The following is a 16,613-nucleotide window of genomic DNA, read 5'->3' on the forward strand; positions in this document are numbered from 1 at the left end:
AGCTTCCTCATATATAGGCATTAGGCAGAAGGCCAAGCCACCTCCTTGTTTTGCACTAAAGGAGGCCATGACACATGGACGAATGGCATCTAAAACATAAACTTTGTGGCATCTGAGCAAGAAACTCTGACCATGAAAACAGTGGAGCATGCGCAATAAAAATGCATAGGTTGCTGATGACCCTGTACTATTAGGGAACCATTGACCGAAACCGCCCACCTTGACCAGGCATGATGATGACCACTTGTCTGAGTTGTATCACAATAGGAGGTCCAGATAAGGAGCATGGTGCTGCTGCTGAAAACTAATTGGGAGAATTCAGGAGGGGCCCAAAGAAGGAGGAGACGCCAGTCCCTAATATGTCTTATAAAACTAACTGGGGGAATTTGGAAGGGGTCAAAAGGACGGAGGAGACGCCAGCCCATAATATTGTCCTACAAGCTCCCGGAATCCCTCGCGCTGGAATCCATCTTGTCTGACAGATGTGCACCACCAGGAGGGATCCTGAGTCAGATCAAATATGGGCCAAGCAAGATGATTGGCCAGGGCTTCCCTGGTGGTGCAGTGGTTGAGAATCTGCCTGCTAATGCAGGAGACACGGGTTCGAGCCCCGGTCTGGGAGGATCCCACATGCTGCGGGGCAACTAGGCTTGTGAGCCACAACTACTGAGCCTGCACGTCTAGAGCCTGTGCTCCACAAGAGAGGCCGCGATAGTGAGAGGCGCGCGCACTGCGATGAAGAGTGGCCCCCGCTTGTCACAACTAGAGAAAGCCCTCGCACAGAAACGAAGACCCAACACAGCAAAAATAAATAAATTAATTAATTAACTCCTACCCCCAACATCTAAAAAAAAAAAGATGATTGGCTAGAGACAACCTGGAAACTCACCCCATTTACCATAAAACCTGAGACTGCAAGCCATGTGGCAGAGCATCTCTCCTGTGTTCCCTTATTCTACTGCTCTCTGCCTGGTCTCCCCTTTCCAACAAAGTCTTCTGCTTTGTCGATACGTGTGTCTCCTGGGACAATTCATTTCCAAGTATTAGACAAGAGCCTGCTCTTGGTCCTGGAAGGGTTCCCCCTTCCTGCAACAGTACAACCTTCCATGAGTGGTGGTCGACTAGTAAGGAGAAATTTAAGGGAAAACAACTCTTAGAGTGCTTGTACAGTGACTTCAGAAGAAAAATGTGTAGGACTGGGAGCTGATGCAACCTGGTGCAATCTAGACCACATCTCAACCCTTCCCTCAATGAATATTCCACCCCTAATCAAAAAGACCCCCACCCATTCAAAGGGCTAAAAGTAAAAGGGGATCAAAGAACGCTGCAACGCACCCCTCACTCGCAAGGATGCCTGCACACTTCTCCTCTGTGTAACTTTCCCTTCTGACCTAATACATTGCTTCTTTGTTCTCTTTGCTCCTCAGCTTCAGCGTGTTTATTTTTCCTTTGTGTTTTGTGTTCCAAATTCTTTTCAAAGAGTTGAACAAAAGAGCCTGGGCTTTTGATAAAGTTTTCTGGTATCAATAGTATACTTTGTGTAATAGTTAATTTTACATGTCAATTGGCCATGGGTGCACAGACATTTGGTCAAACATTATCCTGGGTGTGTCCATGAGAGTGATTCTGGATGAGATGGACATTTGAATCAGGAGATCTAGTAAAGCAGACTGACCTTTCTGATGTGGGTGGGCCCCATCCCACAGTTGAATAGAACAAGAGGACAAGTAAGGGGAGGAAGATGGAATTCCTTCTGCTTGACTTCTCCAAGATCTGATGTCATTTTATTCCTGCCTTCAGACTGAAACTGAAACGTTCGCTCTTCCTGGTCTCTAGCAAGCAGATTTTCGGACTGGAATCACACCGTGGGCTCTTCTGGGTCTCCAACGGCCCGCTGCAGATCTGGGCACTTGTCCACCTCTATAATCCCATGAGTCAGTTCCTTGTAATAAATCTCTCTGCTCTCAAGCTCTCTCACTCTACACACACACACACACACACACACACACACACACACACACATGCATACACACAGTTGGTTCAGTTTCTTTGGAGAACACTGACTAATACGCTCTGTTAACATATTATATAAAGGCAAACAAAAAAGAAAAAATTCAGCAGTGCAATATTAGACATTATTTATGATCACTGTCATTAAGAGACAAGGAGCACTAAATGCATTTGAAGGAAGCCAATTCAGTATTCCATCTTTGTAGCTTAGAGAAATGGACAACTTTGGCTTATCTGAAAACGATGAAATATAATCAAGTTTCCTGCACTTCAGACAACAACTAGTCATTACTGCTTTACAAAATATAAAAATAGAACAGAATAATACATATGGAACTCAATGATTATATGTCTAAGTAGAAAATAGCAATAATCTTTAACCAAATATTATGACAAAGTTATCAATAATGTTGATATGAGAGAAAAAAAGGGACCCAGCAAAGTGCTGTAGAATATATATATACACACACACATATGTATAAACATACATATATTTGTACATATAATACATATATATTTGAAATAACTGAGAATTAATTTTCACATGTTTCTAATTTCATTTTAGTTTTACTTGGTTTCATTTTCTGATTTTATTATTTCTATAGATGAAGATGTAAAGATGTTAAAGCCTTAGAAAAATATTAAATCAATTTTATATAATTTAAATAAACTGTGCTATAATATTTATAAATATTGATGGTAATAATACTCTTGAATCCATTATTGTGTTTAATAAATTCAGTTTATAATTTACAAAATTGTGAAATGTATTTAATACAAATAATCTTTAACAATTTTGTATCTGACATCCAGAGCAATATTATGTATCATATATTGGGCTGATTTTTAAAAAAAATTTACCCTAATATTTACCTTAAGATTTTTTGAAGGATTTTTTTAGAATTAATTCTTATTGTACAAAAATATTTTTATCTTATTGCTTGTTATTACTCGTTCTCATATGGTAACTGTGGCTATATGTACAATGTATTTATTTTAATATTAGACTGACAACTTCTTTTAAGCTTCCTCTTGATTTTTTATTGTCTCAGTCTTTAGATATGCTAGCTAGGTTAACATAAAGTTGTGTGTGTGTGTATATATATATATATATATATATATATACACTCACATATATATATACATTTTATATGCTGCACTTTTTAAACAATATAATTGATATATAACATTTTATTAGTTTCAGGTGTACAAATGATTTGACATTTGTATACATTGGGAAATGATCACATATTAAGTCCAGTTACCATCTGTCACCATACAATTAACCACCCTCACCCATTTTGCCCAACCCCCAACCTTCGTCTCCTCTGGCAAATACCAATCTGTTCTCTGTATCTATGAGTTTTGTTTTGATCTGTTTCTTTGTTTTGTTTTTAGATTCTACATAAAAGTGAAATCATACAGTATTTGTTTTCCTCTATCTGACTTATTTCATTTAGCATAATACCTCAAGTCCCATCAATGTTACTGAAAATGGCAATATTTCATCCTTCTTTTTTATGACTGAGTAGTGTATACATTTACACTATGTATATGTGTATATCTATATCTCACAATTTATCAATTCCTCCATCAATGGACACTTAATGCTGTTTCCATATCTTGGCTATTGTAAATAATGCTGCAATGAACATAGGGGTTCATCAATCCTTTTGAATTAGTGTTTTCATTTTCTCCAGATAAATATCCAGAAGTGGAATTGCTGGGTCATATGATAGTTCTATTCTTAATTTTTGTGAGAAAACTCCATACTGCTTGCCATAGTGGCTGCAGCAATTTACATTCCCACCAACAGTGTAGGAGGGTTCCCTTTTCTACACAGCTTGGCCAACACATCATTTTTTGTCTTTTTGATAATAGCCATTCTGGGAGGTGTCAGGTGATACTCATTGAGGTTTTGACTTGCATTGCTCTGCTGATTAGTGATGTCAAGCATCTTTTCATGTGCCTGTTGGCGATCTGTGTACCTTCTTTGGAAAAATGCCTTTTCAGGTCCTCTGCTCATTTTTCAATCAGGTTGTTTGCTTTTTGATATTGAGTTGTATGAGTTCTTTATATATTTTTTATGTTAACCACTTATTGGATATATGATTTGTAAGTACCTTATCCCTTTCAGGAGGTTGCCTTTTTATTTTCTTGAAGGTTTTTTTGGTTTTGCAGAAGTTTTTAGTTTGATGTAATCTTATTTATTTTTGCTTTTGTTGCCATTGCTTTGGAATGCAATCCAAAAATATATCGCTAAGAGTGATGTCAAGGAGCTTATCCACTATGTTTTCTTCTAGAAGTTTTATGGGTTTTGATCTCACATTCAAGTCTTTAAAGCATTTTGAGTTGGTTTTTGTGAATGGTGTAAGATAGTGGTGCTGTTCCATTCTTTTGCATGTGGGTGTCCAGTTTTCCAAGCATCATTTCCAAGCATCATATACTTTCCCCAGTGTATATTTTTGCTTCCTTTGTCATAAATGTACCATATACGCTATGCATGGGTTTATTTCTGGGCTGTCATTCTGTTCCATTGAACTCTGCATCTGTTTTTATGCCAATAGAATACTATTATTTTGTTATTGTTGCTGTTTTGTTTTTGTTTTTTACCATAGCATTAAAATATAGTGAGGAGTGTCATGCCTCCAGCTCTGTTCTTCATTCTCAAGATTGCTTTGGCTATTTGGGATCTTTTGTGGCTCCAACATATTTTAGGAGTGTTTATTCTATTTCTATGAAAAATGCTGCAGGAGGGGTTAATACTGCTATAATTTTTGCAAGCTATGTAAATTACCAGTTAACAGATAAATCATGAAATCCATATGTATCCAAAGTTTAAGCACTTTTGAGTTAAAAAAATACAAAATAAACTTTAAAAATATTCTTAAGTACCTTGTTACCTAAGTAAATTTGTATCTTGTATAGTGTTATCTTGTTAAGTACGTGTGTGACAAATAGAATCTATTATTGATTTACAATATAAATAATGATAACTTACATCAATGGATTAGCAGCAAAATCACAACTTCGGGTACACATATATTCTGAATACCTCAAGGGTAAATGTGTAACATTATATTTATTTCCATTTCTTATTATTTGTATTATATTCTGAAAATCTTACTTCTGAATACAATTTTAGGCTACTTTATTATCATCTATTTTGATTCATTTAATCAGACTTTAATATTTAACAATAAAAATGTTGTATTTTAAATCAAATAACCTTTTAAATGTAAATAATATCATTCAGTCAATTAGATATCAGCAGATACCAGCATTTCAATCTACATCTTTTTGTAAAAAATAGAATGCAGATTATCCTATTCAAGAAAGTCTCTGGTCATAATGAAATGTCTAAAATTAATTAAAGTAATGGAGAATACCTTGTGATACATTTAAAAATCTATGTGCCTTGCCATGAATGTAATTATTATTGCACTTACGTTTAATGAGTTTATAAAATAGATAAACTTACTAAATTTAAGAGCATAAAATCAGAATTTAATAGCAATAACAAGAATTAAGCTTGTTACTAAATGAAAATAAATATCTGTATAAAGAAAGTGTGCCATTTACAGTATATTGATAACACATATCAATGAATTATGAATAAAACTAAAACTTCAGATATCAAAATGCCTTAGTCTGCCTGTCCTGCTATAACAAAATACCACAAACTGGGTAAAGAACAGCAGAAATGTATTGCTCCATGTTCTGGATGCTGAATGTCTGGGATCAGACTGTGAGCAAGACCAGGTGGGGGCCCTCTTCTGGATTGCAGACTTCTTGTATCCTCACCTGATGGAAGGTCTAGGACGCTCTGTGGAATCTCTTTTATAACACTCATGAGGGCTCCATCCTCATGACCTAAGCACCTCCTAAAAGCCCCTCTTTCTAACACCATCACATTGTACATAAGGATCCCAACATACGAATTTTTCAGGGACACAGACATTCAGATCATAATACAAAATATGGGGGGTTCCAATCAAGATGGTGAAATAGCAGGTCTTGGAGCTCACTTCCTCCCGTAAATACATCAAAAATACATCTACATTTGGAACAGTTTTCACAGAATACCTACTGAATGCTGGCAGAAGATCTCAGCCAGCCAAAATTGCAAGAAAGATCTCCATGTAACTAAGTAGGACAAAAGAAAAAAAAATGGGGATGAGACCTGTACCCCTGGGAGGGAGCTGTGAAAGAGGAAACGTTCCCTCACCCTGGGAAGCCCCTTTTCCAGTGAGGAGATCATTCAGGACAGAAAGCGAGAGGCTTCAGAGGCTTGGAGGAGAACACAGCTGATGGTCTGCAGTAGGCAGAACAGAGAGAGACCTGAACAGATGGTTGGTGTCACCTCTCTGCACTCCCCAGCCAGAGGGTCATATCCACTGGTGCATGTGGGGGCTGGGGGCTGAAACTTGGGCTTCAGAGGACAGATCTGGGGAGAGGACTGGGGTTGGCTGCATTGGAGACAGCCTGAAGGGGCTGGAGTGTGGTATGAGCCGCAACCGGGGGTGTATGCTAAAGAAGCCTGAACCCGCCATAAAAGTAAAGCAGCATGTGAAGGGAGGGGTGGACCCTGCCATAGCAACCTCTTTCTCAACGTGCTCCCAGTGGGTGTGGTACAGCTTCTAGGAGTTCTGGGAGTGCGCAAGTGCCAGTGATTTGCCCACATGTGGAGGTGGGGTTGAAACCCAAGCTGATCCCCAGGAACTGTGTGACTTAGGAGTCAGGGCTGAAACATGAGCCCTCTTCCTATGTCTGTGTGATTGGCAGATTCATGCCACCACTGCCAGCATTGTAAACTCAGTGCCTTCAGGACATCAGAGTGGACAGCAGGTGCTCCTGTGGCTGGGGCAGCTGTTAGCAGCTGTGGGCTTACCAAGTGCAGGCACATGGAAGCGGGGCCAGGGTCTGGGCTGCTTCCATAGCTTCCATGGTGGGGCCAGGTGTGCTACTACTGCAGTCCTGGTTAACTAATTTCAGTGGATCTAAGCCTATGGATCTGTGCTGGTGGCTTTGTGAATGCAGCCCCTGAAGTTCACAAGGCCCTACTGCCTGCATTCCCAGTTGAGGCAGGGCAAAGGACAGTGCCAAGAACAGTGTACTTTGTGAGCCTGCACAATGGGTTTCAGGTAACACCACAAAGCGCACTCCCCAGTGGACAGCTCCTGCAGAGGAATACTTAATGGCTCCTCTTCCAGGGGGAGTGCTCCAGTTCCGCCTACTTCACACTGCACTTCAGAAATGGATCTGGGGTCTTCTACTCCAACAACTGGGGAGCAGACACTGCCTGGAACAAGGTGGTGATAACCACAAAGCAAAGAGGAGACCCTGCTTGATAGCCAGTGCAGGCTCTGGTCACCACATCACCAGTCACACCCCCTATCAAGGGGATAACAGCCAGCACACATTGAGGAAAGATGCAACAGGTACACATACTAAAAAGAGCCCTTGCACCAAAAATATTAAACTCACGCAGGCAACACAGGGATGCTTCCACATAAAAATAGCCCTCCAAGCCCACAGTAGATAACGGTTTCTTCTAAACACACAGAGCAAGAGAAATATAAGTAAAATGAAAAAGCAGAAGAACCACTCCCAGTTAAAAGATCAAGAGAAGTCCCCTGAAAAAACAATGAAACAGACCTCTTCAGTCTAACAGACAACAAGTTCAAAAAGAATGTAATGAAAATACTGAAAGAATTAAGAAAGGCTATCAATAGAAATGCAGATTACTTTAAAAAGGAACTAGAAACTATAAAGAGGAATCAAGGAAAATTAGAAAACTCATTTGCTGAGATGAAAACTGAGCTAAAGGCAATAAATAGCAAATTGAATAATGTGTATTATTGGGATCTGGAAGATAGAATAATGGAAATCAGCCAATCAGAACAGCAGTCAGAAAGCCAAATGAAAAAAAAAACATTAAAAAATAAAGCAATATAAGAGACCTATGGGATAATATCAAGCATGCCAATCTATGTGTAATAGGGATCCCAGAAGAAGAAAGAGAAAAGAGGATAGAAAAAGTATTTGAAGAATATATGGCTGAAAACTTCCTAAACTTAAAGAAGGAAACAGATGTCCAGGTACAGGAAGCACAGCAAGTCCCAAACAAGATGAACTGAAACAGACCTACACCAAGACATTATAATTAAAATGGCAAAAGTTAAAGATAGAGGATTCTAAAGGCAGCAAGGGAAAAACAGAGTTCATGACAAGGGAACCCCCATAAGTCTATCAGCTGACTTCTCTACAGAAACGTTGCAGGCCAGAAGGGAGTGGCAAGATTTATTGAAAGTCCTAAAAGGGAAAAACTTGCAACCTAGGATACTCTACCCAGCAAGATTATCCATTTAGAATAGAAGGAGAGATAAAGGATTTGTCAGACAAGCAAAAACTAAAAGAATATAGCAATACTAAAACTACCCTAAAATAAACATTGAAAGGTTTTCTCTAAATAGAAAAGAAGCAAGAGTCTATAAGAAAGAGAAAATTGCAGTTGGAAAGTAAACCACTTAAATAAGCCAGTATATAGATTTAAAAAATCAAAAATTTCTGAAAGCAGTGATAACAACAATGAACAGCAAAATGATAAACATGAAGATGTAAAAGAGGACATCAAAATCATAAAATGTGAGTGAGGAGAGTAAGAAAATACAGATTGTTTAAAAAAATGTGTTTGAGCCTATAGACTATCAGTCTAAAGCAAGTAGATATAGGAAGGGCTTACCATACATGAAAAACAGGGTAACCACAAATCAAAACATACAATAGATTCACAAAAACCAAAAAGAAGAGAACACGAGCATAATACAAAAGAACACCATTGAACCACAAAAGGAAAAGCAAAAAGAAAAAGAAAGGAACAAGGAAGAAATATAAAATCAACCAGAAAACAAGGTTTAAACTGGCAATAAATAGATATCTATCAATAATTACCTTAAATGTCAAGAAACTAAATGATTCAATCACAAGACATAGAGTGGTAGATTGGATTTAAAAAAAAAAGAGAGCCTACAATATGCTGCCTTAGAAGAGACCCACTTTAGGGCAAAGGACACACATAGATTGAAAGTGAAGGGATGGAACAGAAACAAACAGAAATGACAAGAAAGTGGGGGTAGCTATACTCTTATCAGGCAAAATAGACTTTAAAACAAAAGACAAAAATGACACTATATAATGATAAGAGGATCAACCGGAGAAGAGAATATTAAATTCATTCATGTATATGAACCCAATATAGGAGCACCCAAATACATAAAACACATAAGATATAAAGGAAGAAATTGATGGGAATACAATAATATTAGGAGACTTTAACACCCCACTGATATCAATGGACAGATCTTCCTGAGAGAAAATCACTAATGCAATGAAGATTCTAAATGACACAATAAAACAGTTAGACTTAATTGATATTTTCAGCACATTATATCCAAAACAAAGAGAATAAATGTTCTTTTCAAGTGCACATGGAACATTCCCTAAGATTAAACACATAATAGGACACAAAACAAACCTAAACAAATTTAAGAGGATAGAAATCATTTCAAGCATCTTTTCTGATTATAAAGGCATGAAACTAAATATCAATCATATAAAAAGAAATGAGAAAAAAACCTATTACATGGGGCTTCCCTGGTGGCACAGTGGTTGAGAGTCTGCCTGCCGATGCAGGGGACACAGGTTCGTGCCCCGGTCTGGGAAGATCCCACATGCCGCGGAGTGGCTGGGCCCGTGAGCCATGGCTGCTGAGCCTGCGCATCCGGAGCCTGTGCTCCGCAATGGGAGAGGCCACAACAGTGAGAGGCCCGTGTACCGCAAAAACAAAAACAAAACAACAAAAAAACTATTACATGGAAAAAAAACAACACGTTACTAAAATACCAATAAATAAAAAGTATCCAAATTGGAAGGAAAGAGGTAAAATTTTCATTATGTGCAGATGACATGATACTATATAGAGAGAACTCAAGGAATCCACACAAAAACTACAAGGACTGATAAATGAATTCAGCAAGGTAGTAGAATACAAGATTAACACACAGAAATCAGTTGTATTTCTTTACACGAACAATGAAATATCAGAAAGGGAATGTAAAGAAAAAACAATACCTTTGAAAATAGCACCAAAAAAAAAAAATACTTAGGAATAAACCTGACCAAGGAATGAAAGACCTGTATGCTAAGAAATATAAAACATTAATAAAGGAAATTGAAGATGATTGAAAGAAATGGAAAGCTATCCCATGCTCTTGGATTGGAAGAATTAATATTGTTAAAATGGCCATACTACCCAAAGCAATCTACAGATTTAATGTGATATCTATCAAATTACCCATGACATTTTTCACAGAACTAGAACAAACAATCCTAACATTTATGTGGAACCGTAAAAGATCCAGAATTGCCAAAGCAATCCTGAGGAAAAAGAATAAAACTGGAGGCATAAACCTCACAGACTTCAGACAATACTACAAAGCTATAGTAATCAAAACAGTGTGGTATTGGCAAAAAAACAGACATATGGATCATTAGAACAGAATAGAGAGCCCAGAAATAAACCCACACACCTATAGTCAATTAATCTTTGACAAAGGAGGCAAGGATATACAATGGGGAAATGACAGTCTTTTCAGCAAGTGGTGTTGGAGAAGCTGGACAGTTACATATAAATCAATGAAGTTAGAACACACCCTCACCATACACAAAAATAAACTCAAAATGGCTTACAAACTTAAATATAAGACATGACACCAGAAAACTCATAGAAGAGAACACAGACAAACCATTCTGTGACATAAATAATACCAAAGTTTTCTTAGGGCAGTCTCCCAAGACAATAGAAGTAAAAGCAAAATAAACAAAGGTGACCTTATCAAACCTATAAGCTCTTGCATAGCAAAGGAAACCATAAATAATATAAGAAGACAAACTATGAAATGGGAGAAAGTATCTTCCAATGAGGTGACAAAGAAGTGCTTAATTTCCAAAATATACAAACAGCTCATACAACTCAACAACAAAAAAACAAACAACCCAATCAAAAAATGGGCAAAGACCTAAATAGACATTTCTCCAAAGAAGACATAGAGATGGCCAACAGGCACATGAAAAGATGCTCAGCATCATTAATTATTTGAGAAATGCAGATGAAAACTACAATATAGTATCACCTCAAACCAGTCAGGATGGTCATCATTAGAAAGTCTACAAATAATGAATGCTGGAGAGGGTGTGAAGAAACAGGAACGCTCCTACCCTGTTGGTGGAAATGTAAATTGGTGCAGCCACTATAGGAAACAGTATAGAGGTTCCTCAAAAAACTAAAAATAGAGTTGATCCAGCAATCTCACTCCTGGGCATATATCCTGACAAAACTATGAATCGTAAAGATACATGCACCCCAATGTTCATAGCTGCAGTATTTACAATAGCCAAGACATGGAAACAACCTAAATGTCCATCAACAGATGAATGAATAAAGAATATGTGGTACGTATATACAATGGAATAATACTCAGCCATAAAAAAGAATGAAATAATGCCATTTGTAGCAACATGGATGGACCTAGATATCATTGTACTAAGTGAAGTAAGTCAGACAGAGAAGGACAAATGCTGTACGATATCACTTACATGTGGAATCTAAAATATGACACAAATGAACTTGTCTACAAAACAGAAACAGACTCACAGATATAGAGAACACACTGGTGGATGCCAAAGGGGAGGGGGATGAGGGAGGGATTGGGAGTTTAGGATTAGGAAACGTAAACTATTACATATGTATAACTGAATCACTTTGCTGCATGCCAGAAACTAACACCGAATTGTAAATCAACTTTACTTCAATAAAATAAATTTAAAAAAATATACCAGGTATTAGAAAATATGTGCAAAATATGGAATAGAACAGTGGCAATAGACAAGTGTTCTCCAAAATTGTTTCATGTGAAAACTGAAAGGTGCTAAAGGAAAGGAGCACAATTATGGGGTGACAGGGTGCTCTTTTATCATAATAAGTGTGAGGAATGCTGGATACTCTGTATTTTTCTTGGAGTTCACAATGCTTATAAACATATAAAAGATGTGAAAAAGTTTTCCATTAAATAATAATAATCCTATTATTTTAAATCTGATGTTTCATAAATATATAGCCTTACATAACATTTGATTATTATATTTCTGCAAATCTATTAATGTTTTCTGAAAATGTTGCACTCAACACAATTTGAGCCATGTAATAATATTTGCATTTACAGTCTACTGTGCTGCTGCTATATGCTGAAAACAGTAAACTTTTTAAAACTCTTTTTCCACCAAACACAATTATGCCTAACAGTATTTTTTAAGTATAATAAAAAAGTGTGTGTTGAATATATAATTGTGAAAAACAATGATGAGATTATTACTATTTGAGAAAGAGCCAAACCAAAGAATCAGCATTTAAATTTCCATTTTGTTTCCACAAACAATAAAAGCAAACTAGAAATATCTATTTATTACATTGTCCTATGATGAGGGTTAGCAAATGTTAAGAAATAAACATTCCACTATACATTGTATCCAATATCTGCTCAACTCCACGTAGAACATTTTAAGTAACAGCTCCATAATTGTACACCAGAACTGTCCAGAGAGCTTGTTAAAAATCTTATGCTTACCACCTATCTTGTAATAAAGTAAGACTGGGTGGAGCCCAGGAGCTCACATTTATGACACATGACCTAGATGATTCAGACACAGGTGGTCATTACACCATAGTGTTTGAAACACTGGTTTAAAATAAGAGAATTAGACTGCTTGCTTCTAGTATGAATTTGATGCATTATAAAAGTCATTTTTTCAGTTTGAATATACTCAATATTTTTTCATCTCAATTTGCCAAATTGACAAATGGTGAGAAAAAATATAAAGTCCCCAAAGCAGAAGAAACGTTGTACAAGGAGAAAGATAAAAAGTAATGAATTAACATGTACTGAATGCCCAATATATCCCAAGATACTTTACTGAGCTTTTAAAAAACAAGTTAGTGCAGATATTGATATAATACAGAAACTAGGGGAAAGGGATCTCAGTACAAACAATTTAACTCTGAAATCTAGGGTCAGTGTTGGAATTTGGTTGCATATTGTATTTGATGAGCTATAGAATACAAAGAAAAAAATAAAACCTTCTTTAAGCAAACAGACCAACTTTATAATAGTTGCTAAGAGACATGATCAGGAACACTTGATATATAGTCAGGTATCCTGATGGATTGGAATTCAAAATACAAGAAGGTCTTAAAACAAAATATTATGTAACAACCTAAATGGGAAAAGAATTTGAAAAAGAATAGATACATGAATAACTGAATCACTTTGCTGTACACCTGAAACTAGCACAACATTGTTAATCAACTATACTCCCAAGTAATATACAAAGTTAAAAAAAAAAAGACAAAATAGAGCTTCTAGATTTCTAATGAAAACAATTATCCACTTCACTAACTCCTTCCCCCATTTCAGGTCTTTGACCAAATATCATTTCAATAACACCCACCATGACCATCATAATAAAAACTGAAAACTGACCTCACATTTTTTGTGACCCATCTTCCCTGATACATTTTTGTAGTTGATTTTTCTTATAATTTACCATTGTATAACAACCTCAATCACTCACTGTTCCATTGCTCAAGTCTCTTTACTGTTTGGACCTAGTCTCAGAAGACACACAGTGTCACATCTTTCTGATTATGATGGAATTACAATTTTTCTCAGATTCAGGTGCCTCAAAAAATTAAAAACAGAACTACCTATGACCCAGCAATTTTACTCCTGGGTATTTATCCAATAAAACCCTGAAAACAGTAACTTGAAAAGATACATGCATCCCGATGTTCATAGCAGCTTTGTTTACAATAGCCAAAATACAGCAGCAACAAAAGTGTCCACAGGTGTCTATCAAGAGACGAATGGATAAAGAAGATGTGGAATATATATATATATATATATATATATATATACACATGCACACTCTATATTATCACTTATATGTGGAATCTAAAAGATAACATGAATGAATGCAGACAGCAAAACAGAAACAGACACAGATATAGAGAACAAATTACTGGTTAACAGTGGGGAGAGGGAAGGGAGGAAGGGCAAGATGAGGGTATGAGATTAAGAGATAAAAACTACTACATAAAAAATAACTAATTAACAGGGATATATCATACAGCACAAGGAAATACAGCCATTATTTTATAATAACTTTAAATGGAGTATAATCTACAAAAATATTGAATCACTTTGCTGTACACCTGAAACTAATATAATACTGTAAATCAACTATAATTTTTTTAAAAAAGGAGAGAAACTCCAAGGCCAAAAGATGAGGAAAAAAACAAGCCCACTAATGCAATTTGAAGTTTCTGGTGCCTGTAATTCCAAGAAGCATGAAACACAGCCCAACTTCTTGAAAGATGAATATAAAACCTCACTCTAAAGGTCTCTTTTTTCAGTAAATATTACGCTATAGAACATGTCAGATTTTTGACAAAACTTATAAGCCATGTCAGAAGGCAAAAAGAAACATGTCTGAAGAGACAATGCAATTACCAGAACTAGATTTAGATATGACACAGATCTTGAGCTATCAAATAGAGAATTTAGAATAACTATGATTAATGCATTAATATTTCTGATGGGAAAGGTTGGCAACATGCAAGTCTAAATAGGTCATGTCAACAGAGATATAAAACAATAAGTAAAAGGGGAGGGGAGGAAATCCTAGATATCAAAAACAAATGTAAAAGAAATGAAAATACCTTTTACTGATTCATCAGTAGACTCAAAAAGATAGGGAGAAAAATCAATGAACTTGAAGAAAATTCCTGAAATGAAATAAAAATGGAATAGATTAGTAGTTGCCAGATAGAAGGGGAAGGGTTGAAAGGGTAAAATACAGGGTAATCTAATGGGAAATACAAACTATTAAGTATTTGTCAAAATTCATAGAACTTTATATAAAAACAGAAATACCTTAGTAATGTATGCAAACTATTAAAAAATGATTCAAGAGGCTTGGGAATAGGAAGCTGGAATGCAGAATCTGACAAAAGAATCTAACTGTGTTACAAATGTATGAAACAACATCAATGAAGGGAATTCACCTTTCAGGGGAAAGGTGCTGACCTGAGAAACTTTGGAAGTGAGTGGAGTCTGTAAGACAGGAATTAAAAAAAAAAACTAAAAAAAAAAAAAAAACCGTCCATAAGCACTGTACTTTAGTTGGTACAGTTGTTTTCCACATGGCTATCAGTGAACAATTCTGAAAATATGGTACTTGTCTGATGAAACTGAATAAGTGAATGGATACTGAATGGTCAGGTCCAGGTTTCTCACTGTTGGAGTGAAGGTCACAGACAATCAAGGGGAGGAGATTAGAATGATCCATGTTGAAATGGATTAGAATTGGAGACAGTTGGTATGAATTCACGTTTCACTTAATATGGAAACAGATGATTACATACAGAAATATTCGTATATGTGTATATACACCAGTTCATATACACACTTGTATTTCCTTGTTCTGTCAGCTGAGAGGGCCTAAAAGTAAGGGCACCCCAGTAGCAAAGAGCACAGCTATCATCCAGGTCTATTCCATTTTCCAGTAAAAGGAACTCACTTGTTAAAAAAAAATGGTTGATTCTAGACTATGGAACGGAATAGGCAAGATGAGCCTGGAGCATCTTGTAGTACCAGAGAATAAAGAACATTAAAAACAAGCAAACAAATAAAAATCCTCAAAAGGAGGAATATACTACCCAGGAATATGCTATAAAGGGACTCAGAGTCCAACTGAGAGCTCTCAATGGCCAAAGCTGGCACAATCTGAATAACAAAGTTAATTACTGTTGGATTATAATTAAACATGTAAAATGAATAGCCATCAGAACTGAACAAATACAAATACATAATCAAATAAATAGATGGTAAAGAATAGACAAATCTCCCATGCAAACGAATTTCAGAGTAGATTCTTCCCTCTGAAGAAGGATGAGCATATCACCCTTCTCCTTAAGTGTGGCTTGTGTATACTGACTTCCTCTCAGAGTGCAGTTTAGAAAGGGGGTATTAAAGAATAACTTCACAGTGGAGAAACCTGACAAATACTAGTTCAGTCAAATGATCAAGGTTCACATCATAAGCAATAAGTTTAAATGACAGCATGTACTCTTGATAAGCTGTGTTGAAAATGGTACTTCACCCCTGTGGTCTTCCTTTCCAATCTCAAACATCCAGTCTAACCATGAGAACAACATCAGACAAATCCCAATGGAAGAACATTCTACAAAATACCTAACTAGTAATTCTCAAAACTGTCAGGATCATGAAAAACAAGAAAAATGTGAGCAACTGTTATAGCTTAGAGGAACCAAAAGAGACATGATAAATAAATGTAATGGGATATTCTAGCTGAAATCCTGAAACAGCAAGAGATCATTCAGGAAAAACTAATGAAACCTGAATAAAGTATGGAGTTTAGTTAATAATAATGTATCTTTTCAAATTAGTGTTTTTGGTTTTATTCAG

Source organism: Orcinus orca, chromosome 1 (assembly GCF_937001465.1).
Source record: "Orcinus orca chromosome 1, mOrcOrc1.1, whole genome shotgun sequence".
Lineage (NCBI taxonomy): Eukaryota > Metazoa > Chordata > Mammalia > Artiodactyla > Delphinidae > Orcinus > Orcinus orca.